The 26,525-nt window shown below is 49.1% G+C and overlaps 1 long non-coding RNA gene across 1 annotated transcript; it reads left to right on the top strand.

Moving 5' to 3' along the window:
- The first annotated feature begins 19,361 nt into the window (after positions 1-19,361).
- Positions 19,362-22,337, top strand: LOC144139362 (uncharacterized). Its single transcript, XR_013316163.1, has 2 exons — positions 19,362-19,732; positions 19,981-22,337. It is a non-coding gene; the product is annotated as an uncharacterized LOC144139362 (long non-coding RNA).
- Positions 22,338-26,525: the final 4,188 nt, after the last annotated feature.

The following is a 26,525-nucleotide window of genomic DNA, read 5'->3' as shown; positions in this document are numbered from 1 at the left end:
GAACTGGATGCAGCTGAGAAAGGCTAGTTCATTCAAATAGAACTAAGTTGTATCTTGTCTTTATGGTCCTTTGAAATACCATTTCCGAATTTTTGGTCGCGCTGTACATGGGCAGAGGCCGCGCTAGGATAGTCTGCTAATGCACGCAAGACATGCTCGATTGGAGTGGCCCTGGATGTAAATCGTATTAAAATAAGCACCGCCTCCGTATACGGTATATAGCATACCTTGACGGTACAGCACCAGTCACTGAGCTGGGTGTGAGCCACGCCGCAGTTTCGGACGCTGGCCTTCACCGCGACCTCCACGTCTCGTCCCGCCAGCTTCCACGGGGTGGCGTAGAACTGAACGCTTCTGGGCGCTCGCATGCTTCGGAGACCGCGGTATCCCCAGTTTCCACGCCCGATGGGTGACACAGGCAGCAGGTTGTCTCCGCCAAGCATGTCCACGCCGCACATGAGAGCGCAGCAGACTCCGAACAAAACGATGCGGTCCCAAGGGGTGGTGTTTGGCACGTTCCACTGTAGAGGTAATGTTGAAGGGATATGGAAGAGAATCATATTTTATTTATCTACACAACAAACGATATTCGGGGAAAAATGTTTTTCAGGAGCGTAGCTCATAAAACTGTCTTCCAAGGCATTTAATCCTCCACCAGCACATATAACCGGTAGAAATTTGCGGTGCATGGTCTCCACGTCGTGGGTACCACTGACATGTTGCACTGGGGCCACGCATGCCGAAATAAGCATCACCGGAATTTTTTTAAGGGTGGACTCACTATACAACGTGTGTATTCGAGCTCGTTGGTATTCCATGATGGACAACTTTAGTCATGAAAATAACTGGACAAGGGAAGCGAAGGACACTGTCCCGGCCCATGTCCTTTCCACCTAATTTTTTTCGCGCTTGAAGCTGTTGATTATAGATTATAAACTAACAATGCCTGTGCAGTGAATGCTGAAAATAGGCATCAAACATACAGTACACCTAAACAATAAGAAGGAATGAGAATCCGCTTCGTATGGATTTAATCGAGCGGCCTATCTCCTTTATTCAGCTTAGAAACAAAGCCAAAACACGATAACGGCGTTACCCGCTGAGACCAGCCAAACTGCCGTTGGAGTCTTGCCACACAGATTTTTCATGTATTTAGGTGAAGATTTCAGTAACGGTAAATAACTAGGGGAGCGAGAGCCAGTGTATTCCGCTGCTAAAGCGAGCAAGCGTGACTGCTGGGACAGTTAGTATGCAACACACGAATGGCACAATGTGCACACAGTGTGCGAGAAACGCCGTGCACCAGACTTACAAAGTCGAACCAAGGAGTGCACATCAATCCGAGCCTCAAGTTCCCGATGGAAGACGGATAAGCATTCGTGTTAACGATCCACCAATACATCTTCAATTAATTTTCTCTTGTTTATCGACTGGAAGCCCGTTGAGCTCACAGTTGTTTGCGCTGTTCAGGACGTCGAGCAGGATGCTGACCATTGATATCGGTCAAAGTACTTGGCCCGCCCCTTCTCTGAAACAACTGCGAGATAAGGCGACACGATGGACAAACACGTCAAGTATACACACCGGCTATATGCACGCTAACCACTATTTCGCACTGCCGGCCAATGAACATCATCTTTGATCTAGCACATTTTGGCCCGTGCAGCAGCCCCTGCGGCTAAAATGCTCGACGGCCTTGGCTCTTGGCTGTAGGAATGCTGTTCGTGTGGCATTATTTCCATATGAACATGGTTTACAGGCATGCTCTTCGACAGAACGATGTTGCCGCATATTCCTGCACCCACAACTCAGACCTCAGACCATAGCACGAGTTGTCCCGTTTCGGGGGGTCGCGGTACGGCTCGCTTCAAATGTCGTTTCACGACACGTTTTCTGCACCCCCCCCCCCCCAGCACGTGACATCCCTCACCCCCCCCCCTCCACCCTAACGCTGTTCCCCTTTCACCTTCCTCATCCCATGATGAATCAAAAAGCCTGCACAATTGCGTTTAATTTCCCGCGTTCCCATGATCGCGCGCCACCTGTTGGGGCCTTTTGTCTCGTCTCACCATGGAACACCTCGAAGACATCTCTTTTCAGTGCTCACGTTTATCTCGCGTCTCAACGACACCCGTTTTGACGCGTTCTTTTTTTGTGTTCTGTTTCCTACCGCAAAAACCAGACCCAGGCCTACTTGTGACTGAAACTATGCTGCAACAGCCGCTTTTGTACGTACGTTTTACCTGAAATATTCCGCGTCATTTCTTTCTTATTCCCAAACAATCTTCATGCGGCAGGAAGCATGCCGAAATGTCTTGCCCACATATACTTATTGAACGATCGTTTTGTATACGTTGGGTAGTCGGATGAATTCGGTGACAGACAATAATACCACACATTTCGCGTTTAGGTAGACCAAGATATACTGTCATCTTTAAAACCGCGGTGATAAGGAATATGTAGTAAATCGGGGTGCGCTTTGAGAAGAGACTCCTTTCGAATATGGCGTGTCAGTCAAACATGTGAGGCACGCGATCCGCAAATCATGCCGTACCTGCCACAGAGACGTCGCTCCCGGGAGCCCAGAGTTGCGGGCGCACGGCTTGTAGAGCAGCGGAGGGTAAGGCAGGACCCGGTGCACGGCTGTTGCAGAGGGCGACGTCCTGTAGAGCCCTGCGCGGAACAGCGGGGGGCTGTGCCAGCCGCGCCAGCGTCCACTGCGGGCCTCCGCGAAGCACGGGGGTAAGCCTTTTGCGAAGTGCTCGCAGTGAGCAGTGCTCCGCGTCGCCTGAAGGGTGGACAGGAGCGAGCAGGTTGGTGAGGAGATACGATGCACACTGACCCGGAGCACAACAAGCATTCAGCACAACGACACCGACTGTGCGGCGTTCTGGCCCGCTTCTGAGCGTCGCACAAAACTCCCCACGTATGTGAGGTGACGTTGGGCTCAGGGGCTCTGGAAGTGGGTGGACGGGGGGGGGGGGGGGGGGGGAGAGGTTAGGGGGGGCTCGAGGCCTCTTGTCAGAAAGAATTAAAGCCGTTCCACTCAACGTGAAAGCTGTCGTAAATGCAGAGTAGTGATCGCCATAACGGCCTGTGGCACCGTTATCCGCTTACTGCAACTACCCATCACGCTCTTCACCTCCCTGTCTCACTTCTCTCTGGATGAATTGAACGGAGGTTTGTCCAAAGCGGTTCAAATTTCCCGCCTTCGCAATGCTCGCGCGCCCCCTGCCTGGAACGAACAGCGCGAGCGGTTCTCGCACGTGCCGGCACCTTACTGCGCAGTCCACAACGCGTAGTTTTTGGCGGTCCCATCTCCCCGCGAGGGGGACTCGAGTAAATGCGTCGCATAGGGGGTGGGTGTATTGCGTTAACGTTTAGTGTTTGGGGAGTTGGTGGTAGTGAATGCGTTGTATCAGCAGCTTCTTGACGTAGTCTGAATGAGTCAAGGATATAAGGCGCGTTCGTATCCTCCCATTCTGTGTCGGCTTTGTGGCGCAGTGGGTAGAGCCCCATGTACATTGCGCAAGACTGTAAAAAACTGACGGGGTGCAAAGCGGGCTCAATGTTACCCAGTCATTTTGCCAGAACGTACGGCCGGAATGCAAAGGATAATCTTTACTTAATTCCCAAATCGCCTTCTTTCATTTCTTCTTGTAACATGTCACTGACGCATTACTGTTCCTAGTGCTTTGGTGTTTCTGTAAGCACTAAATGATTTGACGACTAATTTTGCTCACAATGATGATTGTATCAAGCGTCTAGACGAAATACAAGTGCAGTTCAAGTGCCCCGCAGAAAGTCTATAGCTCTCCCCTAGCGCAAAATATATTGCCTTTAATTATCAGATTACGTAGGCTGCTGGGAGTGAATAGACGGCTGATGCTTTAAACAAACGGCGTTTGATTCAAAAATAAGTTATAAAAGTCGGTGCTGACCTCTGAAACAGGTATCTATATAAGCAAGACGCAGAAAAAAAACGAACTTTCGTTACTAGAACAAAAAAAAATCAAGATCATCATCATTATTGTTCTTTGATTGTCTCAGGCCAGCCCCACTTGCACCCCATCTTCAAACACTTTTGAAGCCTCTAGTGAGACTTCAATGTCATGCGCAAATTCACCCCACATTACTTTTCAATTATGAGGCGGATAGGGATCAATTCAGAAAAAAGCGTGTCATTCCGCGCTGCCGTCCACTCCTGCGCGGCCACTCCCCCGCCTTATGAGGAACGGGATCGCGAACAGTAAAGCGTCTAGTTCAGCTTTCCACACGACGGCAGCGACAATTAAGGGCCGTGACCTAACTACGTTTACATACTGGCATGTATGCGGTCAGTGCCTTGTTTAAGCAAGCCTTAGGGGTATTTTAGGGGCTGTCATGAGTGTCTGTTTTTCGTTGTAGTTTTTTGTCGTTTTCCGATTTTGTGCACATAAAACGTGATATATCAATCCTAAATACAGGCAAAAAAAACTTTAGTTTGAAGTCAGCGCCCGTTTCGTACGCTATTTTTTCGTCTTCGTCCCTATGAATAACCGTGAATAACCAACTTTTCCAGGCTACCCTCATGCCCACTACCTCACAATCCGACGACAAATGTTTACGTAGTTCGAGTCCTTACCTTCAAGTCTTCAGATGCGGTGAGAGCCACCCGAGAGAAGACAGGTCGTCCAGGGCTGGGCTGCGAGGCCAATGGTGGTGACATGACGCTACGAGTGGTGGGCGAACTCGGACGAAGAGGCATGCCGTCGGCTTGCATGGGAACCACACAAGGTGGCGTTGACTCCAAAGCCGGCTCGTTCGACGGGAACAGCTGCGAGCGGCTTGGCAAGGATTCGTCGTTACTCGTCCGTAGTGTCCCCTTGGAGGCCAAGACCGCAGACGAGCTGGTCACCTCCGGGAGGCTTCCCTGCGTAGATGTCGCTGGCATTGAGGGCTGAACAGAGCATTTAACATCCGGGTAACGCCGGAACGGCAGCTGTGGGGAAGATCCTCGTGTCTTTCCAGTCACCTGGCCGGGAGGTGACCCTGCAGGCCAGCGCTTGCAGCGATTGGTGGACTGGAAGCACATTTCCTGGACCCTGGCACCTCGTCGTCGGTGCAGGTGAACACTGTAGTAACGGGCGAACACTCGGTGGTTGAAGGCAGCTTCGGAGCCTCGCTTTTTGCGCCGTTCAGCACGGCCCCGTGTACCGGTCTTCGTCTGCAAAGGACCTGTCCAGGCGAACATAAGCAGCTTCATCCTATCACCTCGCAACTCCTGGCCAAATATCTTAAACCACTTCTCACCAACCACTCCTAGGACGTGGACTGTTTTTATGCCATCCGGTCTATCTACTAGGGCTTAATCCTTGACCCTAGAAAAAATTAGCAGCCCCATCGGCACCATGAGCCGCTCTCTACAAACGCAAATAAGAAAAACGGCTATCACAGTCAGATCAAATCTGCGTCCTTGGACTTAGCAGCCCTCTTAAATAGCAGCATATATATTAAGCGCTTGAGATGCAGCTTCAAAAAAAGTGCTTCCGCAGAAATATGTTTTACTAGTCCAGAAATTCTTATACGCACCAAGCAACTCGTTACACGAGCAACTTATGTCATGTATTTATTGCGTATTTATTTAGGGGAAAGAGACGTCACACTTCAGATACTAAACATTTGCAAATTTAGCCTTGCTATTTCGGATACGAGAAGGCTCATTTTTAGGAGACGCTTGCATTAAAACACTAAGGCCGAAGATGTCGGTGCAGTAAACTCAGTCGTGAAACCAAATTTGAATTGCATGAATACTGAGTGCCTAATAGAAGAGGCATAGCTTCGGTGTGAAACAAAAGTAAATTTAAACTCAGCCAGAAACAACAACACCACTATTAACCAACACTTTCACCATTAAGCCGAGACGGCGGGTAAAGCTCCGCCTGGCACATTCAGAACATTGAGGTAAACATTACAAGTACGAAAAGCACGCGGGTCTAAATGGAACAAAGACGTTGCGGAACAAAACCTTCATATCAAAACACAATTGCGAACACGGTTTTCGGCGTAGCATTCCTTTGAAACAGAGGTAGAGGAAAGCCCTTCTGACTACGAAGGCGACTGGGGCAACTCACCACCATGCACGCTAGGCCTCGTCGTCTTCGGCGCGGTCACACTAGCCCCGTCAAGCGCACGCCGTCTGGGAACAAGGAGAAAGCACCGGGGGCCGCTGGTCTGCCTAGTTTTCAGTGAACGCGTCGCGGCGACGGGTACTTCTGACCACGAGGCCTATCATTGAAATTAGGAGACGGCGATACCGACGAATGGGCCAGCAACGAAGCGAGGAATGTTCGGGCAGCTGAGAGGGGCGCGTCTTGTGGTGATGGAACGGCGGCCTCAGCGTGCGGCACGCGCACTCGTGCCACGAGCTGCGGGCGCTGGTGGTCGTAGCGCCTCGTGGCATGATGTCAGTCGCTGTCACTCGTGTGAGAATACCTGAGGAGCGTTGTGACGATATCGCTGATGTATATAGTTATATCACAAAAACGCCGGAAATTTAAGGCAACAGAGAGCAAGAAAACGACGCTTAAAAGTATATTCTGGCTAGACATTTCAATAGTATCATTATCATTATTATCACTATTCCAGATAGGCTTTGTCGTTTTTTTCTGTGTATTTTTATATAAGACTCTTACTGTTTGTGCAGTTTTTTTTTGTTATTAAGGTGGAGCTGTTATAGAGCTGGCCATTAGGACAGCCTCTGCGGTTGTCGTGTCACGCTCTCTCTGGAGCAGATTTCTCCGCCGCGCAAGAACCGGTTCCCCGTTTTGGGAAAAGTTCATAATAAATACAGAAAAGGCTTTAAGGCCTTCGTAGTTTCACATAAGGCGTCTATGTTTCCCCTAAAAATATCATCCCCGCAATGCTTTTGTGTTATTAGGTGAAGCCAACTTTAAATGAATCGGCGTAAGGTTGGTCTCTGTAAGCTAGTTTTTCCGCATTGTGTGTTGCACAGTGAAGCACGACCATCTAGGGAGTGGGTATGATTTCAGAAAACGGCTCTAACTCTTGTGTTAACGAAAGTACCCCGGAAAAAATTACATGGCTATTAGCCGCTAAGACGGCTACCATGACACCGTGTATTATTTACTTGTGCATAGTTATTACACAGGGAAGTTGTAAACGTTGCAGAATTAGCAGCTATTGTCAATAAATGGTCGTGTATACGTGGACCCTATGGTGGACAGAAAACAGCTGTAACTGTTGTTTTACGTAACTACCCGGAAACAAATTGTAGGGCGATTATCCGCCCTGTCGAGTCTAAGATTACGCATCACAGCTTTCTTGGTCATCCTTCTCCCCTGAATGGAAGAGCACTGCATTTTTTATTTTTGGTTCTTTTTGTGCCGCGCATCTTTTTCTTGTCATATGTGTACCGCTTATGACACTTGAACATGGTCTTCCTAGTTCACATTATGGCGAATACACGCCACATTTGTTTGCGTACTCACCACCATCACCATTTTACTGGACTGTTCTAAGTTTATTTCCCCATTCTTTGCTACAATGGTTTTCCTTCTCGCCAAACCCATGACACCTTAAATCAACTGTACGTCGTAGCTAGCACGCTGTGCGTCCAGGGTGCCGGCCAGGGGGAAGCCCCGGATTACCTAGGATTCGGACGACCTTTCTAGTCTTGCGTGCTATTTTCTGTAGGAATGAGTGGCGATGCATCAAAATCATGCGCCTTGTACGTCTGCTCTTATCCCGGCGATCAGCCATTTCTGTATTGTCCTAGAATGAAAACCACAAAACTGCAAAAAAGTAATCGGGAGGTCGTTTCGAGCACGCCGTCTGGATTTAAAATATTTGGTTTTCCAATTTTTAACTGATTTTTTTTCCACGAGTCTAGAGTTCTCCCCCTCATTTTATGTAGGCCCGCACATACCTAAAAATAAAATCCTCCGCGCGCCTTTGAAGAACCTTGAACATATCTTAAACCCAGGTGGCGCCCGCCTGACACAAGCGAGCGATAAGTGCCCGGCGTACCCACCTACCTACCTGCCTCACAAAAAAATTGGGCCCATCTCCCCGCGAGGGGGACTCGAGTAAATGCGTCGCATAGGGGGTGGGTGTATTGCGTTAACGTTTAGTGTTTGGGGAGTTGATGGTAGTGAATGCGTTGTATCAGCAGCTTCTTGACGTAGTTTGAATGAGTCAAGGATATAAGGCGCGTTCGTAGCCTCCCATTCTGTGTCGGCCCTGTGGCGCAGTGGGTAGAGCACCATGTACATTGCGTTCCGCCCGCAGGGTCGAGGGATCGAAACCAGGCTCCCGATAGTATTTTTTTTATATAGTAGGGACAACGACGGTGCGGACTGCGGACGCCGACGCGGGTGACATCGCGAGTTACTGAAATGCTCCGCATTTAAAACAGCTTTACCCCACGTTACGCCACTATCTGTGATTTCTGTCAACGCCAAAAGAAGGCAGTTTACCCTTCTTTCTTTTAGTCTGCTTCATTCTTTTCATTCATAGATCGAGCCTACCCAATTCGCTTCTCGCAATTCAGTGATAACTGTGATTGTGTGCGAGTTCGCATGCGTGCGAGTGTGTATTTCTGCGTGTGCGTGCGCGTGCGTGAATTTGGGCATGGCGAAGTAATAGATGTGGAAAGTTTATGTAAAAGGCTTTCGTCCTACTTTGGATATATACTACCCTAGCTCTTCGTCAAATGTCATGCGCTGCTCGTGTTTCTCCACAAAGGCAAAATTTCAACAGAACGAAAACCTAAATGGCAGCAAGATATTCCGCCTGCATGGGAAACGGTCTGCTTGGTAATGTGTATACTGGCAGCTGTCCGTCTCTGACAATTCTGGAAGCTTTTTGAAAAACTGACATTAGGTAACATTCCTATCAGTTCGTATCCTATCATTTAGATTTTTCATATCTATATTTATCATGCTTTTACAGATTAAGCTATTCTAAGTAGTTAGTAAAGATATAGGTATTTACCTTGTTGAAATGAGATAATGTGCATCTAGCATTCCCTATACCTTACTTCTCTATTGAGAAAAGCAAGACAACAAACGGGGAGATTATGACGCGTCAATGCACCTCCGTCTGTTATCCCGCCACAATTATGCATAAACTGTTATTTAAACGACGTACAGGTATGCAACTTTCAGTACAAGCAAGCTCTTGCAGCTGCAGCAATTTGTTTATAGCAGAACATGCCGAGAAGGCAACAAAAGGTATTGCCCCTTCCCAGGGCCGCACCCAGAGGGGGGGTTTGGGGGTTCGAACCCCTCCCGAAATCTTTTCCATTTTCCAGGCAGCACGTAAAGAATACTTACTGTTGCTTTCAGCAAAACTACCCCCTTCCCAAAATTCATAACCCCCCCCCCCCTAAAAAAATTTCTGGGTACGGCCCTGCCCCTTCCACCCCATTTTTCTTACAACACGACATCTGCTCCTTGTTGGATAGACGGACAAGATATTTTGGGAATGGAATGAGGCGAGGGCAATGACCACAGCATGCAGTTTTTCACGTCAGTTACGAAATGGAAGTCCCATGACGATACAACTCAGGTATGCAGTTTATCGCCAGCAGCTGCTGTCCATTTACAAGTAAATAAGTGCCGCTATCAGCACAAATTACTTGTTGTTATACTGAAAGCCTGGTCACGGAAGAGCGTGTATATGTTTTACAAATGCGAGCTTTGGGAATGTATCGTTCCGGTGAACCAAATGTTCTATGACAAAGACGTATAGCATTCTACGCATGGACGTAACCAATAATTTTTTGGAGTTATTCTGTTTAGTCCACTGGGAATCAGTGTCACAAACTGCGGTTAACAAACCCTAGCGCCGAACGACCCTGATTATCTGAATCATCATTTTCCCCAGCGCGCTTTCGCTACACCCTCATCAGCAGATATCAATGCATTCGTGACATGATAAGATAACTTCTGTGGTACCTGCATCGGATGTTCCCGGTCGAATAGCCCGTGGCCCTGTGCAGTGTGTGCAAGAAGGAACCGGCCAACCGGTGTCACGTTATGTGGTACTGTGCCACCGAACCGGACAGTGCCAGTTTCGAGATGTATCCAGCGAAACTTCAAGGAGCCATCGAGTCAGCCAGCAAGATGGATCCAGAGTGGGCCATCCAGCAGATCTTCACCGCGCTTGAAAGGCACGGGCTCCGAAAAGGAGCTAGTGCTCAGTAGGGCTGCGAGAGGAGATGCAACGCTAGGCCGCATTGAGGCAGAGAATCGGCCCCCGCCTACTGCAGGATCTTTGTCATTAAAGTCTTTTCCAATCCAATCCAACCTGCCGGACTAGCCATCGGTACAGCATTGTGAAAGCCTGTTCCAGCCTTTAAAATGCAGGGTGCATTCTTCTGTTGACCAACCAATGCAAAAAGGTAGATTGGCACGGGATTGATTTTTTCGCCGGCCGAGCGAGCTGTCTTGCTCCGGACGGTAAGGAAAGAGTTCGCAGATTATGACTACCCTTATTACAGAGGGAGTACTGCCTTTTTTGGCGCAGTACGACGGCTGCCATTCAGTTCGCCTCGACCTATTATGAAAAATTATATATACCAGTCTTACGAACGTAGTATTTAGCAGCACATAAAGGCCCTTTTGCTTCGCATGATGAATTATTCAATTCGCTGTGCCCAGGGGGCTTCACATAGTGGTTCCTGAGAAAATGATAAGGGTGGCCTTCGCGGCAAATCCACGCGATCATTTACACAATTTACAACACAACTGCTGTGTTGAAATTGTTCTTCCAGGTGTTTTCACAACCAACCCGTTTCGCGGTCTCCAGGCTGTCATGCCCCCCATGTCTACTTGGATGCGAACGCACGAGAAATACCGTAACGCTGCGTGGCTCTTACATCGTACATTATGTCCGAGATAACTGTGCTCGATGAAACGTTTAGGTTGTAGCGGCCCTTCGTCATCGACAGCAAGAGCCCACCTTCATCATCATTGGCCGCTACCTCCATCGTCAGAAGCGCGTGGCCTCGACACGCACGACGAGCCACGCGCCAGGGAACATTGAACACTTTTTCCTCTACGGCCGCGGTTTTTCGTTCATTCGGAAACGGTATCTAGCCGCACCAATTCAACGTATTGGCCTTCCTCTGTCGATGCCGGTGCTTCTTTCGATCGGCGCCACATCCCTAGAGTTTTGTCATAGAGGGATTATTGCGGCCATTCACGCGTACATATCAGAGACGAGACGCATGTCCTGCTAACTAGGTCATTTTTTTTAGCCTTTTCTCCCAAAAAATGACATCATTCACTGATTATTCTTTAGACCTATTATATAATTCGGTAACCGTTTCCCCAATTCCTACAGGCTGATTATAAAGGGCCATGAGGTGGGCGTTTTAGCCCCAAAAAACCACCCCGTTTCTTGGCCAATCCCCCTCGTGGGTATGTGCCAATAGAAGAGGAACAACAACAACAACCCAGCCAAGGTCTAGGGCTATGTCGTTCCTAGACCATCGCTGGCTGATCGACACGTCAGCTGCTGAGTTCGGCGTTCGGAGCATCACTCCTTATATCCTTTGCGGGGTTTTGGCCAGGATTTTAGGGTTCCCTGGTGATCTATCTCTCTGTGACCTTGCAGTTTTTGGGAATCTAGTTAGGGTGGGCGCTTTTTGCGCCAAATGGCTACTAACTCCCCTGGCCGGGGGGCTACCCCCTGGTCGGCCAGCCTTTCTCCGCAGGATCTTCCTTTGACAGCCTTTCTCCGCAACGGCTTGACCGACATCCCTGTGGCCTTGGTTCCGACGAATGGTGGGGCGATTCGCCACAACAATCCTGGAAAAATGCAGAACGCCCTTCGTGCCGCTACGGAACGCTTCAACAAAATTTCTAGCGTGCGTCCATTCGGGAAAGGTGGAGTTGTGATTAGATCATCGGACCTGGAGTGTGTACAGGACCTTCTCAAGTGCGAGTAATTTGCGGCGCTCCCGGTGAGCCCCTTTGTTCCTTCTCACCTTGCGTGTGCAAAAGGCATCATCCGCGGAGTAGACACCGAGATGTCAGTCAACGATATGCTAGAAGAGTTTGCTTCCGCGGGTGTCATAGCTGTACACCGGTGCAGCAGAATTGAGAAGGACTCCCGCTATCCCACCGAATCAGTGATTGCTACGTTCGCCGGGGTGTCTGTCCCATCAGAACTGAAAGTGTGGCCCCTTATCTTTCGTGTGGAGCCTCTTTCCCCGCGTCCTTTGCAGTGCAAGAAATGCTGGCGATTTGGCCATAGTGTCGGGGGATGCAAATCTGCGGCTCGCTGCTGTTCGTGTGGGGGTGATCATCCTCCCGCACCATGCAATACGGAGGAGGTAACTTGCTGCCTGTGTGGAAACTCTCATCCGGCGGACTACTCCAGGTGTCCGGTTCGCGAGCAGGAAATGAAGATCCTTGAAGTGATTGAGAAACGTCGGTGCACGCGGAGTGAGGCGACGACAGTGGTTCGCGAAAGATTGTCCGGCTATGCCTCAGCAGTTGCCCGTGGCTCTACACTTGTTGATTCGTCTCTGGCTGAAATAATTGCCTCTGCAATAGAAAAAAGTCAGGCTAAAGTAATGGACAGGTACATGCATGCCATGACAGAACTTTTGGCAGCTCACACATCCCATGTATCCCAGACTGTGTCTGCATTGTGCGGCGTAGCGGTACAAAGCGATTCAACAGACGGGTCCAGTTCAAAAGCTGCAGGGTCACTAAACCAGCAAAGTTTTAGTGAGTCAAATCTTTCGGAATCACCAGGCCAAGTCATCTCTAAAGCCCTTCAGTCCCCTGAACTTCCAGAGCTCAGTCAGCACTCACCAGCCTCTCCCCCTAGTGTGCCCCCTTCACCTCAGTCCTGTTCTGGACGTGATCCATCTTCCTCCAAAATCGTTTTTCGACAGCCCACTTTGCTGCAATCCTCCAATATTCATCCTGAAAACAAACCTAGTGCCAGTTCTTTGAACTCTCCGGTGGACATGGAGTATCAAACAGTTCCCTTTAAAAGAACTGGATCTCCGACTGTGGGCTCACTGGAATCGTCTCCCAAACAAAAAGCAAAAAAAGGTCAAAGCGTTCCCAAAACAAATGACATCTTGGAAGCTGCGGTGGCAGCCATCAATTCATCGTAATGTCGCTTCGGGTCCTACAATGGAATTGCCGCTCTGTCATGTCAGCTCTAACAGACCTTGATTTTATAGTTTCTAAAGAACAACCAGACATTATTTTATTGCAAGAAACCTGGCTGACTCCGTGTAGGCCATTTTATTTCCATAATTATCGGATATTCCGCTTAGATCGACTAACCAGAGGAGGTGGATTGTTAATTCTCGTGTCATTGCAATTTTGTCATAAAGCCCATAAGTCATTTGAATTCATGTCGGTGGATTGTGAAATTCCAGCAGTTACATTTAGCCTGCCCGGGTGTTTTGCATTTTCGGTGGTTAACTCCTATTTTCCGGAAGGCGTCATTTCTACCTCTCCTCTCGATGCTGTTTTGCAATCGTGTGAGAATCGCGTTATTATTTGCGGTGATTTTAATTCCCACCATGTCTCTTGGGGGCTCCGCACAGATTCCTGTGGTAGGCGGCTAAGTGGTTGGATGAATGATAACAATATGCATTGTTATAACTCTGGTTCAGCAACATTTTTTCGATGGAAGACTACTTCAGTCTTAGACTTGACTTTTTCAAACTCCGGCAATATCTCTTCGTGGACTACTTTAGGTCACGCGACAAGTAGTGACCATGTTCCTATTTTATTTGAGATAGTGTGCCCTTCCAGGTCCCCACGTGCTCGTATGATTCGGCATACAAATTTATACCGTATGCAAAACAAAGTAAAAATAGCACTTCAATCTGTTCCATCCGGTAACGAGGAACGCAGGGCAGTTCAAGTTACTTCGATCATTTCGGATGCTGTTATGTCTTCCCAATTCATTATCTCTTCTCAAAAAGATGGCAATAGCCCGTGGTGGAACGAAGATTGCGCACGGGCGTATAATCAAAGGCAGGCGGCTTGGAAGGTACTGCTAAGAAACCAATGCCCGTCTAATTGGACCAATTACAAATTTGCGGCCGCCATATTCAAACAGACAGTGTCTAAAGCGAAAGAAGCTCATAACACCCAGAAGTTTGCCGCTCTCTCAAAGCCAAAAAGTAGGCGTTTGCTGTACCAGTTTCTTCGTTCGAGAAAGGTGGTTCAAGAGCTCCACAATGAAAATTCAGTGGTTCATTCAACACAGGAATCTATTGAAGCTCTCGAACAAATTGCACAAGAACTTAAATCCCGCTTTTCTTCTGTGTTCTCCGCTCCTTTTGCCAGTCAACTTTCTAATGTTGGTTTCAACCCAGTGAAAATGTCGGAATTGGCTGACGTTGTTTCACAGCTGTCTGAGGCTGCTCCGGGGCCAGATGGCATTACTGTGCCAATGTTACAGTTTTTATTTGAGGAAACCCCTGAAGATTTACTCAACATAGTAAACACGTCAATGAAACATAGCTGGATACCTCCAGAATGGAAACTCTCCAAGATAGTGCCATTGCTAAAAAACGAAGGATTAGGTTACGTCCCAGATAACATCAGGCCAATTTCCTTAACTAGCAACTTGGTAAAGCTCGTCGAGAGGATATTGAATGGTCGCCTTATGCGATTTCTTGAAAGCAATAAGATTTTAAGCCCCACTCAAGTTGGCTTCAGACCCGGGAATTCCATTTGGAAGGCTCATATTGACATTCAGAGCCGCGTTAAACTAGCCCGTAGCCTAAAACACGTGAGCGCACTTGTTACTCTTGATATAACAAAGGCCTATGACAGCGTAGAGTATACTACCTTAATGTCTCATCTTGAGAGTAGCGAAATCCCTCTATACATCCAATCGTGGATTGGTCAGTTTTTAACTGGAAGGACATTCTTCTGTTCGAAAGGTGGCATATCATCTTCGCACTATCAGCAGTTTCGAGGGGTTCCTCAGGGGTCAGTCCTTTCTCCGGTTCTTTTTAATATTCTTCTCAGATCAGTTCCCATAATGGATGGCATATCAACTTACGTTTATGCCGATGATATTGTTTTTTACTCATCGGACAGAGATATTCATGACTTGTGCCAAAGACTACAAAACTATCTGGCCACCCTAGATAATTGGCTTAACAGGCTACATTTGTCACTTAATGTGGGAAAATGTGCGGTCTTAGTATTTCCGGTGACCATCCCCATTTCTTTATGCCTATTGTACCGACAGCAATCCATCCGTCAAGTTACAGAATTAAAATATCTCGGTATAAGCTATGATGACAAGCTTACATGGCGTTCTCATATTAAACATATTGCTACTAAAGGAGAAAGAGCTGCAGGCGTGCTCCGCAGGCTATGTAGCCACACATTCGGGTTGCGTAGAGAGCTGTTAATGATATACAGTCGAACACAGATATATCGAACTCCAAGGGGATCACGAAATAGTTCGATATATGAAACATTCGATATAAAAAATATGGGCTCTGAGACATCACCTATGGCGGACGATCACTTACCGATCGTCGCATTCAAGAATGACAACTAATTCCGCACTCAAGACGCAACAGGACGCTTTATTTCTGTGAAAAAAAAATCGCTGATCTTGGCCTGCTTCTTCGTCCTGGAAATGAAATTAAAGACGCTGGTCTCGATCTTCTCGAGGCTACACAACTTGAAAATTCCAGCAGTACGCTACGCCTTCGCACACCATGCACAACACGCACGCAAAAGAACAGTTCGCACGTACCACAAGAACTTTGAAGGTAACAATTCCAAGGCTCTCTGAACGGACTCCAACAAAGCGCTCTCGATGGTCATCTCCGAGAGAAACAGTGATCTCCGAAAGGTGCGGGACAACTCGCCAAACAGCAGCAACAGCAGCAAAATGCAAAAGAAGGAGGCCGCCAGCGCCTTCGTTCCCTCTTCCCTTTCCCGAGACGACATCGGGGGAAGACAGACCCAGAGAGAGAGAAAAAAAAACCTTTTTCGGCAAGCCGAGGAACGTACGCAGCCGCAAAAAAAAAAAAGGACATGCGCAGTCGGGGCATCCTAGCGTCACTAATAAGCGTAGCTTATTTAGTGACGCTAGGGCATCCCTACCTGGCATTGTCACATTTTCCGAGCGTTCGGGCTTGTGTGCCTAGAGAGATTTAGCATACCAGGCTCTGTCCGGTAACGCTACGGCGGCCGATAGCGGGGCCCGACTGGGCAAGCGCAAATTCGTTCTGGTAGGGGGGATTAGTTCCGCAAGCCGTTCTTCGCCATGCCCGCGCATTCCTTCACATACTCCTCAACCTCAATCGGGGGTGCAGAGACCGCCGAAGAGCACCTTCCAGCTCGCGTGGCGTTCGATATACGCAATGTTGGGGAAAATACGGTTCGATATAAACGTACGAATTCCTATACTTTTACACAGAATTTTCAAGGGGATAATTTATGAGTTCGATATAGACAGTAATTCGATATAGCCGTGTTCGATATATCCGTGTTCGACTGTATCGCAGTTATGTCCGCCCGGTATTAGAGTTTGGCTGCGTCCTATTTTCTGGTTGTGCGGCGTACAAATTAAATCCCCTATTTATTGTCGAGAGAATGGCTTTGCGACTATGCTTGGGACTGCCAAAATATGTCGCTAACCCTATTTTACACCTTGAGGCACGGTTTCCTCCACTGAAGTTTAGATTCCAATTATTGACCGTACTAACCTTTGTCAAATTGTTTGAACCCCCACTGCATGACGCCCAGTTCATTTTCCGTCTGAGGCCTGATCTTTTTCAAGGCATTCAGTGGACGCGGTTCCAGAGACCCCAGATGGATCTAGTACAGTCATGGCTCCAGCCACTTCACGCAGACCTTTTCCGGCTCCCCTCTACTTGTATTAGTGTGTCATCTGTTGAAATAATGTTTGATAATATTTTCCCCCCGAATGCCAAGATGTTGCCAGCCCGAATTCTAAATGGATTGCTGGAGGATCATTTGTCAACCCTTCATTCCCATATCGTCATTGCTACCGATGCCTCACAAGTTGATGAAAAAGCTGGAGTCGGGATATTCTCCCAGTACCTCGATTGGTCCTTTTCGATCAGGTTACCTGATTTCACACCTATTTTCCAGGCGGAATTATTGGCAATAATTTTGGCTCTTCAAAAACTTCAGCATAGATTTTCCCATGTAGTTATACTTTCTGACTCCCTCTCTGTGTGTTCCGCGTTAACATCCGAAAAAGATTCTCCAATTATCCGCACATTCCGATCATTTGTTCCGCATCAGCTTTGTGAGGTTCGGCTAGTGTGAGTTCCAGGACATGCAAGAATCTCATACAATGAAGTGGCTGATCAATTAGCCAGCATGTCTCTTGGTGGCGCTGTGGTCGTGCAATGTCCAAATGACAGTTTTCTATTGGGGGCGAGATTTAAACGTCTACAGCTACTCCAGGCTTATAAGCAAGACGCCCTTCTATCCTCTAGAGATTATAGCCACCTTCGTCATGCATGGAAGCCAATGTTTTGTGAAACAAGGATATGCGAGGTAGCAATCACTAAACTTCGGTGCAAAATTCCCCCACTAAATTTTTATCTTTATAAATCTCGTCTGGCTCCATCTCCGCAATGTCCTTTCTGCGATGAACTGGAAAATTTAGAACATTTTCTATTTAATTGCCGCAGCTTCTCCCCAATGCGACGCACGCATCTGGAGTCAACCTTTAGACGCCTTAACCTTCCGCTATCTAGTTACGAGGTCCTGTCACTAGGCGCTTCCGCCCTAGGAGTCTGCCACAGGGATGTTGTGTCTGCCCTCCATTCTTATGTTGTGGCGACAGGCAGGTTTTCCTGCTAGCCAGCTAAACATTCACACATACCTCATTTTTCTTCCTGAATATACTTTCATATTATACATATTTAAAAAATTCTGTTGGGTATTTTCTTTTCTAAATTTTTGGATCTAAAATAATATAGGTCACATCCTCATTAGGCACAAAACTTCTTGGCCAATCCCCCGCGTGGGTATGTGCCATGGTGGGAGGCAACCAACCAACCAACCTTCAGCGCTGCTCGGCCGCATTCCGCGGGCGTTCCCCGACTCGCGGACTCCTGCTGCCCATCAAATCTCCTCTGCAAATAAATGTAGGGTCAGCCGCACGACCACATCGGCGCCTACATTAATTGGTGACCCGGATATCGGCAGTATGGAGCCTCACTTAGCTAGCCCTCTGCCGCCCTACCCGGCCTTCGAGTGACCCTCCCCCCGAGCCTGGTTCTTCAAAATGGAAGCGCACTTCCTCACTCTCCGTATCGACTCACAGGCCGAGCGCTACCGCATCACCACCGCCCTGCTTCCGGCTGACCTACGCAGTGAGCACCTAAAACGCTTCGAGCGGCCCTACGATACACTGCAGGCCTACGTGATGGCGCGCCGGCCCTACGATACACTGCAGGCCTACGTGATGGCGCGCCTCGATACGAGTTCTTCCCGCCACAATGACAGTGCATCGCCTCCTGCCACTTCTTCCTCGCACGCCGTGACTCACGACGGAATGGGAACCACGCTGCCCGGCTTGCAGCCTCCCTCGCGCCCTGAAGACGACTCTCCGACCCAAGCGCGAAGAGGCGTTCTACCACCACCCGGCTTCGCTGAACGTCATTCTACGGGCCACTCCAAGCCCGCTGCGCCCAGTCACTCCAGTCAAAGTGCTTCCACCACGGCACTCAGTGCGGCGACCTTGCCACCCTGCCCAGCGTTGTACCCTAATAACCCCGAGGTGTGGCTTATGCGGATGGAGTGCTTTTTCGACCTGTACCACGTCACAGCCCACGAGGACCGTTACTCGCTGATGTACGAGCTTTTACCGTCAAGCTTAGCCTCCACCCTGCCTAAGCACGGAGCCTAGCCCTACGACGAGCTCAGAGCAGTCCTGGTCGCGCGCTATGGTCGGTACCTCAAACAACCCGCCCCAGCCGTTTAGCCTTGCACCACCCCAGTCGAGGGCCTCGTTCCTAGCACCAGCATGCTGGCGTCGGCGGTACCGCCCCGGGACGACACTACTACCACGACCACGCTATGCCCAACGGACGGCGGCTCAGCGGCAACGATGAACGACTGCGCCTCACACCCCAGCAGTCTATTGCCCATACGCCGCTTCCCTGCTGTACGCAAGCACCGGGCTGGTGCCTGAACACACCACTGTTACCTCCCTTCAAACAAACAGCATCCGTGGACTTAAGCGCCATTTATGCACCCACCGCGCCGTGTTCATCTTCACAACGGGAGATGCTGGTACAAGACATTGCTTCACGACGCACCTCTACTGTGGTGTAGTGGCGTATTTCGCAGTGTGCGCGAACTTCTTTTGCACGGGAAGATGATGTGGTGTAGTGGCGCCCTCTAGTGGAGCGCCCGCTCACTGTGTGCGCTTGGTTGTATTAATTGTAACTAGATGTCGTTGCTGTGGTCGCACGTGACGGGTCACGTGCGTATGCGTCTCGGTGTCGTCTTGTTGAAAAATAAACGTTCTCTTTGGGTTCTGGTCTTGGTACGAGCAGGCCGCACTCTTTCTTCTTGGGCTTGTGGGTGGGCCCGGCGGCCGGCCTTCGCTCCCGTCGCTGCCGAGGCCGCTCGCCGTCGCCCACGACACAACATCTTTTTGGCGACGAGGATGGGATGCTTTTCTTCTGCTGCGACGACATCGTCGACGGGTCCGGCAGAATGAAAACGTGAGTGCGTTTGACCTCGCTCGAGTGTGACTGTCCGGCGCGTCTGGCGTCGCGAGGCCTAGCGTTCTTTGTGCTGACGCTTGTCGAACCGTCGTTTAGGCCTCGCCCTACTTCGTTCTTCTGCTTCTGCTCCTGCATCTCTCTCCTTCCTGCTTGGCAGCATGGGCCTCTTCGATAACCTGCCCGTTTTCCTCGAATTGCCGGGGCCGCCTCCGATTCCGTGGCATAACTGGAAAAAATTGTTTCAGGCCCATCTCGAGGCGGCTGGCGGCAGCGACTGGAATGACGGACGACGCGCGTCGGCGCTCGTCAGTGCTTTGGGTAGGGAGGGGCAACGAAGGTATTTTGCTGAGGCGGAGCAGGACGAAGCAAGGAGGGACGCCGCCAGTAACGTGACCGACGCTCATGTAACCAGCCCTATCGTGACCGACTCCGCGACCGACTGTAGTGTGACCGCATCCTCGGCTCCGGCCATTTCGAAATTCGACCAACTTTTGGAGCAGCTGGACCGGCTCTTCGCTGCGTCCACAAATACGCTTGTTGAACGACATGAGTTCACAAGCCGTCGTCAATTTCAGGGGGAAAGTTTTTTAGAATACGTGACCGCTCTAAAGGAGAAAGCCGTACGTTGCAAGTTCGGGCTGACGTACGCGGAGCGCGTCCGAGATCAAATCATACATGGAACGTCTAACCCCCAGGTTAGAGAAAAGCTGCTCGCACATGGCGAAAGGTTGTCTTTGGAGAAAGCTGAAGAGATTGGTCGGAGTTTTGAATCTTTGTCGTTGGCGAACCAAGCCTTCGGTTCGCATCATCAAGTACAAGCAGTAGGTCGACGAGGAGAAGGTGGCGTCGCGGAAGATGACAGTCGGGGAAGCCGCCGCGCTCAAGATGGCGGCGTGGAAAATCAAGATGGCATGGGCCGCCGGGGAGGCCGGCGCGCTCAAGATGGCGGCACAGGAATTCAAGATGGCCTGGCCAGCCGGGGAGGCCGTGACGTCATTCCACCGGGTTCGGGAAGGCAAGATGGTGGCCTCCAAGATGGACGTTTCCATCCGCAGTCAGCTGTAGAGTTCCGCGGTACAGTTCAGCAGAAGAAGTTTGCAGGCAAGCTTCAGTTGTGCGAACGATGCGGAAATAAATGGCATAATTCAGCATTTCAAAATTGTCCAGCCCGAAATCGGCGCTGCAACTCTTGTAATAAGTGGGGACATTTCGCATCGATGTGCCGTAAGCCGGCACCAGTGCATCGAGTTTCTTCGAAGGAAGCTACGGGATCCGCTTCGACACCGGAACCTGTAGAGCATCCAGCATCCACGGAGATCAACGCACCCGCAAGATCTTCCGTCTTAACAGTCAGCACTTCTTCTAGAAAGGACTTAGTCGTCCAAGCTGAAGTCAGCGTCAACAATCCTCCAAGAAAGGACTTAGTCGTTCAAGCCGAAGTCAGCGGAGTGACCATGCAACTCTTAGTCGATACCGGAGCATCCGTGTCGTTGCTGACTGTCGAAGATTTCAAGCGTCACTTCAGTAAACAGCATGCGCTGTCCAAGGCTTCCGTCAACTTGTGGAATTTTTCCAAACAACGTATCGGCATCCACGGCTCATTTCAAGCTCCTGTTCAAGTCTTGCAACGGTCTTGCTCCGTCACATTCTACGTCACCGACAAAGGGACATCTCTTTTGGGGCTCGACGCCATCCAGCAACTGGGCATTCAGATCGACGGTGCGTCTCTTACGTGTCGACTAGCATCGGTGTGTGCAGTGCAGTGTCCCGTGAACGTGCCCCCGGGTTTCGAACATCTCTTCAACGGCGAGATGGGTCTTGTCAAGGACGTCTCGCATAAGATCCAACGGCGGCCAGGTGTGACTCCAGTTGCATCTAAGCTACGAAGATTGCCCCTTGCTCTCCGTGATCCAGTGTCCAGCGAGCTGCGACGCCTCGAGGACAATGATGTCATTGAGCGTGTCGACGCCTCGGAGTGGGTTTCGCCACTCGTCGTCGTCCGGAAAAAGAACGGGGACATTCGGCTGTGTGTGGACCTCCGGGAACCGAATAAGGCAATTATCATTGATGGGTATCCTTTACCGCATGTTGAAGAGCTGTTGCAGATGTTTCATGGTGCTGTTTGTTTTTCTAAGCTTGACTTGGCGTCGGCTTATCATCAGTTGTTGCTGGAAGAGGGCAGTAGGGACTTAACTACTTTCGTGACTCATGAAGGTTTATTCAGGTTTAAGAGGGTGTGTTTTGGTCTGGCGTCGGCGCCTGCGGTTCTTCAAAAAATGATGTCTCAGATCTTAAAAAATTGCAAAAATGTTGTTTGCTATCTTGATGATATTCTTGTGTGGGGAAAGACTCAAGCTGAGCATGACGCGAGCCTGGTTGAAGTCTTAACATGTATAGCAAACAGTGGCAAAAAGTTGAACGACAAATGTCTTTTTTCGGTCAAGGAACTTGATTTTTTGGGTCACAAGATTTCGGCTGAGGGCATCTCACCTTTGGAGAGCAAAGTAAAAGCTATAGTTCATGCTCCCGCTCCTACGGACATAAAGTCACTGCAATCATTTTTAGGTCTTGCAGGATACTATGCTAAGTTCATAAAGAACTATGCAGAGATAGTTAAACCACTTCGCCTCATGCTCAGGAAGGGTCAGACATTTTGTTGGTCTGATGATGCTCAGCGCAGTTTCGATCAGTTGAAAGCGTGCCTCACATGTTCTCCGGTTGTGAAGGTCTTTAATCCTGACTTGCCTGTAGTATAGTTACTACCGACGCATCTGATGTGGGAATTGGCGCGGTACTACAGCAGCGGTATGGTTCTCGGCTTGAAACCATAGCCTTTGCATCTAGAACTTTGTCGGAGACTGAGAGAAAATACTCTGTGGGAGAGCGCGAAGCGCTGGCTTGTTTGTTCGCGTGCGAAAAGTGGCACATTTTTCTTTGGGGCAGACGGTTCACACTTAGGACTGACCATCAGGCTATAGTGGCTTTGTTAGCCGCAGGAGACTCAGGTCGGAGACCTTTGATGATTTCACGGTGGTCAGCTCGTTTGCTGTACTACAATTTTGACATAGAGTATTGCAAAGGGTCAGAAAATCTGGTGGCTGACGCTCTATCGAGATTACCCATTCAGACCGGTCAAGAACTTGTTAAGGAGGAAGAGATAGTGTCACTAGTAACATCAGTAGTCGATAAAGAAACCGTGCAGCTGGCAACGAAGGCCGATGTGACGTTGCAGAAGGTAGCAGAGTATGTGTCAAAGGGTTGGCCTGATAAGAAAAAGGTACACAGTGATTTAACTGCTTACTTTCATGTAAGGGATGAACTTTCTGTTGTGGACGGATTACTCATGCGTGATGACCGTGTAGTTATCCCTTGTGTACTGGTACCTACGTTTCTCGAGTTAGCACATGAAAATCATCAAGGAATAGTACGAACGAAGCAACTTCTCCGGGAACGTTACTGGTGGCCTCAAATGGATCGCAATGTTGAAGAACATGTAAAGCATTGTCACGTTTGTCAGCTGGCAGACAAGTCTGCTAAGCCTCATGTAGCTCTGTTGCAGCCAGTGGAATGGCCTGAAGGGCCTTGGCAAAAGTTGGGAATGGACATCGTCGGTCCGTTAGATGTGTCGTACCCCCGATTTCTTGTTACACTAGTCGATTACTACTCTAAGTGGCCTGAGGTTCTGGGCACAAATTCCATTTCAACTGAGGATGTCACTAAGTTGTTGGACTGGTCTTTCAGTCGGGAAGGGCAATGGACCCCAGTTTGTCTCCAAACAAATGCAAGAGTATCTAAAGGAAAAAGGTATCCGCCACGTGTTCTCGTCGAATTATTACCCTCAGGCTAACGGCCAGATTGAACGGTTTAACAGAGTTCTCAAAGAACATTTACAGGTAGCCAGACTTGAAGGCAAGGATGCTTCGAAGAGCATTACACAATTTCTTGGGTCGTATCGGGTCACACCACATTCAGTGACAGGTCTTTCTCCAGCTTTTTTGCTGCATGGACGTCAGCCTCGTTCCAAAGTGGATATTAGCAACTTCAGGATACGTAAAAGGGCAGCAGAATCGGACAATTTCCTGCCTCATGTTCGGAATCAGGTCTTCACGAAGCAGCATAAAGCTAAACAGTACTTTGACAGAAGGAAAGGTGCGCAGCAGACCCGCATAAAGGTGGGAGATGTCGTGAAGGTAAAATTCCGTAAGCAAGGATTTCTGAAGTATAGTAAGCCGTTGACAGTGCAAGCTCAGGTTGCACCTTTCACCTTTAAGCTCAGTGATGGAAAGATCTGGAACGCTTCAAAACTCACAGTCGTTCCGAAGGGAATCGAGGTTGGCTCAGCACCGTATTCCTTTGACAATGTTGAACTCTCGTCGAGGCATAAAGAGTTTTTGTACTCTTTGTCTAACTTGGACATTTGTGACAGTCAGTCCCCTAGTCTACAGTTGTCAGAAGGGACAAGCCCCAGTGTTCAGACAGACCCTGATCTGTCGGAGGTTTCTACCAGTGCAAGGTCTGAATCCATTGTCCCTCGGGAACCATTAGAATGTCAGGAAGAAAATAGTGAACAAACAGATCCAAATAGCCATGTAGACAACACAAGGGAAAGTGAGGGGGCTTCTGGATTGTCAAATAATGCAAGTTCAACGTCTACGCGTCCGCACCGTAAGACTAAGCAGCCTCAGTGGCTTCGCGAATATGTGCAGTAAGGGGTATACGTACGGTTCATGCTTTGCGTCATGTTGAACGTGTCATGTCTGTGTTGAATCGTACATCATCATTGAAAGTGTTTTGGACGGTTTTTTTGGGGGGACTTTAGAGAACTGTCGTGAGCGAAAATGTTTTTTGGACGGGTTTTTTTGGGGGGGACTTTATAGAACTGTCGTGAGCGACTGATAGCCTGTTGTGTGAGTCAAGTGAAAGGAAGATGCAGACATTCTTTTTGCACGGGGAGATGATGTGGTGTAGTGCATTTAAGATGTTGTAGGTATTTCGCAGAGTGTGCGAACTTCTTTTGCACGGGAAGATGATGTGGTGTAGTGGCGTATTTCGCAGAGTGTGCGAACTTCTTTTGCACGGGAAGATGATGTGGTGTAGTGGCGCCCTCTAGTGGAGCGCTTGCTCACTGTGTGCGCTTGGTTGTATTAATTGTAACTAGATGTCGTTGCTGTGGTCGCACGTGACGGGTCACGTGCGTATGCGTCTCGGTGTCGTCTTGTTGAACAATAAACGTTCTCTTTGGGTTCTAGTCTTGTTACGAGCAGGCCGCACTCTTTCTTCTTGGGCTTGTGGGTGGGCCCGGCGGCCGGCCTTCGCTCCCGTCGCTGCCGAGGCCGCTCGCCGTCGCCCACGACACAACATCTACCATATGTGATGTGTTAATAGAATGCTTTGTTGGGCGTGTTGGTTCATGGCTTCAAAAAATTAAAACGAGCGCAAAGGACGAGGACAGAGAAACATAGACGGGGCGAGCGCTCACTACCAACTATTATTTCGAAAACCTTCTCTGCATATAAACGTGAACACCACAGAGGCGCGCCTGCACGCAGAACACCTGAAGAGCAAGCCACATGCGCGCTACCGATTACGACATAAAAGGCGGAACTCGCTCTCCCGCAAACACACCGATGTCGTACTGATACAATCTGTGCCCCTATTTTTGATAAAGTAGGCCTCCAAAAGTTCGCGTGCCACCGTGTCTCTGCTGCGTCCCAGCACCCTCAACTCATGGAACAAAGGCATGTATTTGCATTTTGCCCAGTGCGCAGGAAGATTCGCACCGATGTCACTTGTGAGAGATAGCCCATGTTCACGGGCCCGGTCGTTGACACACCGGCCGGTTTGTCCTATATAGGACTTGCCGCAGTCCAGTGGCAACTCATAAACAACAGTCACTGCACAGTCCACATAGCGCATGGCGTGCTTCTTACCGCAAGCCGCCCCTTTTCTTTCATCCCCAGGGATGCGCGCACACAACTTCGACAGCTTTCGCGGCACTAAAAAAAACGACAGGGACATTGTGCCTGCTCGCCACCTTCTTAAGGTTATGTGTCACCTTGTGGATATATGGTGTCACCTCGGGCCTGTCGGTGCTGTTTTGACGTACTTTTTTCTCCTCACCCTGCCTCTTATTCCTGCAGCAGGGATTCCGCAGTCGCCACCATAATGGTATTAGAATACCCTAATGACCGCAACCTCTCAATCTGTTTGTGAAAACTGGTGGGGGCCGCATGTTCGCAAGACTTTTGGAGGGCGGATTCTAGAGAGGCAATAGCAATTGCTCGTTTTACCGTCTTTGAGTGGGCCGAATTGAAATGCAGCAGTGGTTTGCGGGAGCGTGGGTTGTACGCCCAGCATATATGGGTTTTGCAGCACGTAAAGCTTGAGATCTAGAAACTGCAAGTGCCCCTCGGCAGGCAGCTCGTGTGTCAAAGCCAAGCCTTGTCCCATCTCATTAAAAGTGTCCAACACATCTTTAAAACAATCACTATAGTCATTAACCCTTTTGGCCCTGGAATTTTTTCGTCACACCTGCAATTTTTTCGCTTTGATATTCTGCTTCTTTACACCATAAAACAGTGGTATTTATTAAAAAAATATGCGCGGTTAGCTTAACGTAAAGTTTATAACCATGTCCTCAAATGAGGACATCAGGGCCCAATGGGTGCAGTCGAGGCAAAAGTGAATGTTAGTGTAACGGTATATTTTCCATTTTATACACATACTTTGGTGCAGTAAAATAGTTTCTAGAAACGCGTGTAATCTTCAGTGACGGACATAAAATTCGTTG

The sequence above is a fragment of the Haemaphysalis longicornis genome, unplaced genomic scaffold (assembly GCF_048455015.1).
Source record: "Haemaphysalis longicornis isolate Haplotype H1 unplaced genomic scaffold, Haemaphysalis longicornis Haplotype H1 scaffold_5, whole genome shotgun sequence".
NCBI lineage: Eukaryota > Metazoa > Arthropoda > Arachnida > Ixodida > Ixodidae > Haemaphysalis > Haemaphysalis longicornis.
This window is presented reverse-complemented; position numbering and strand designations above follow the sequence as displayed.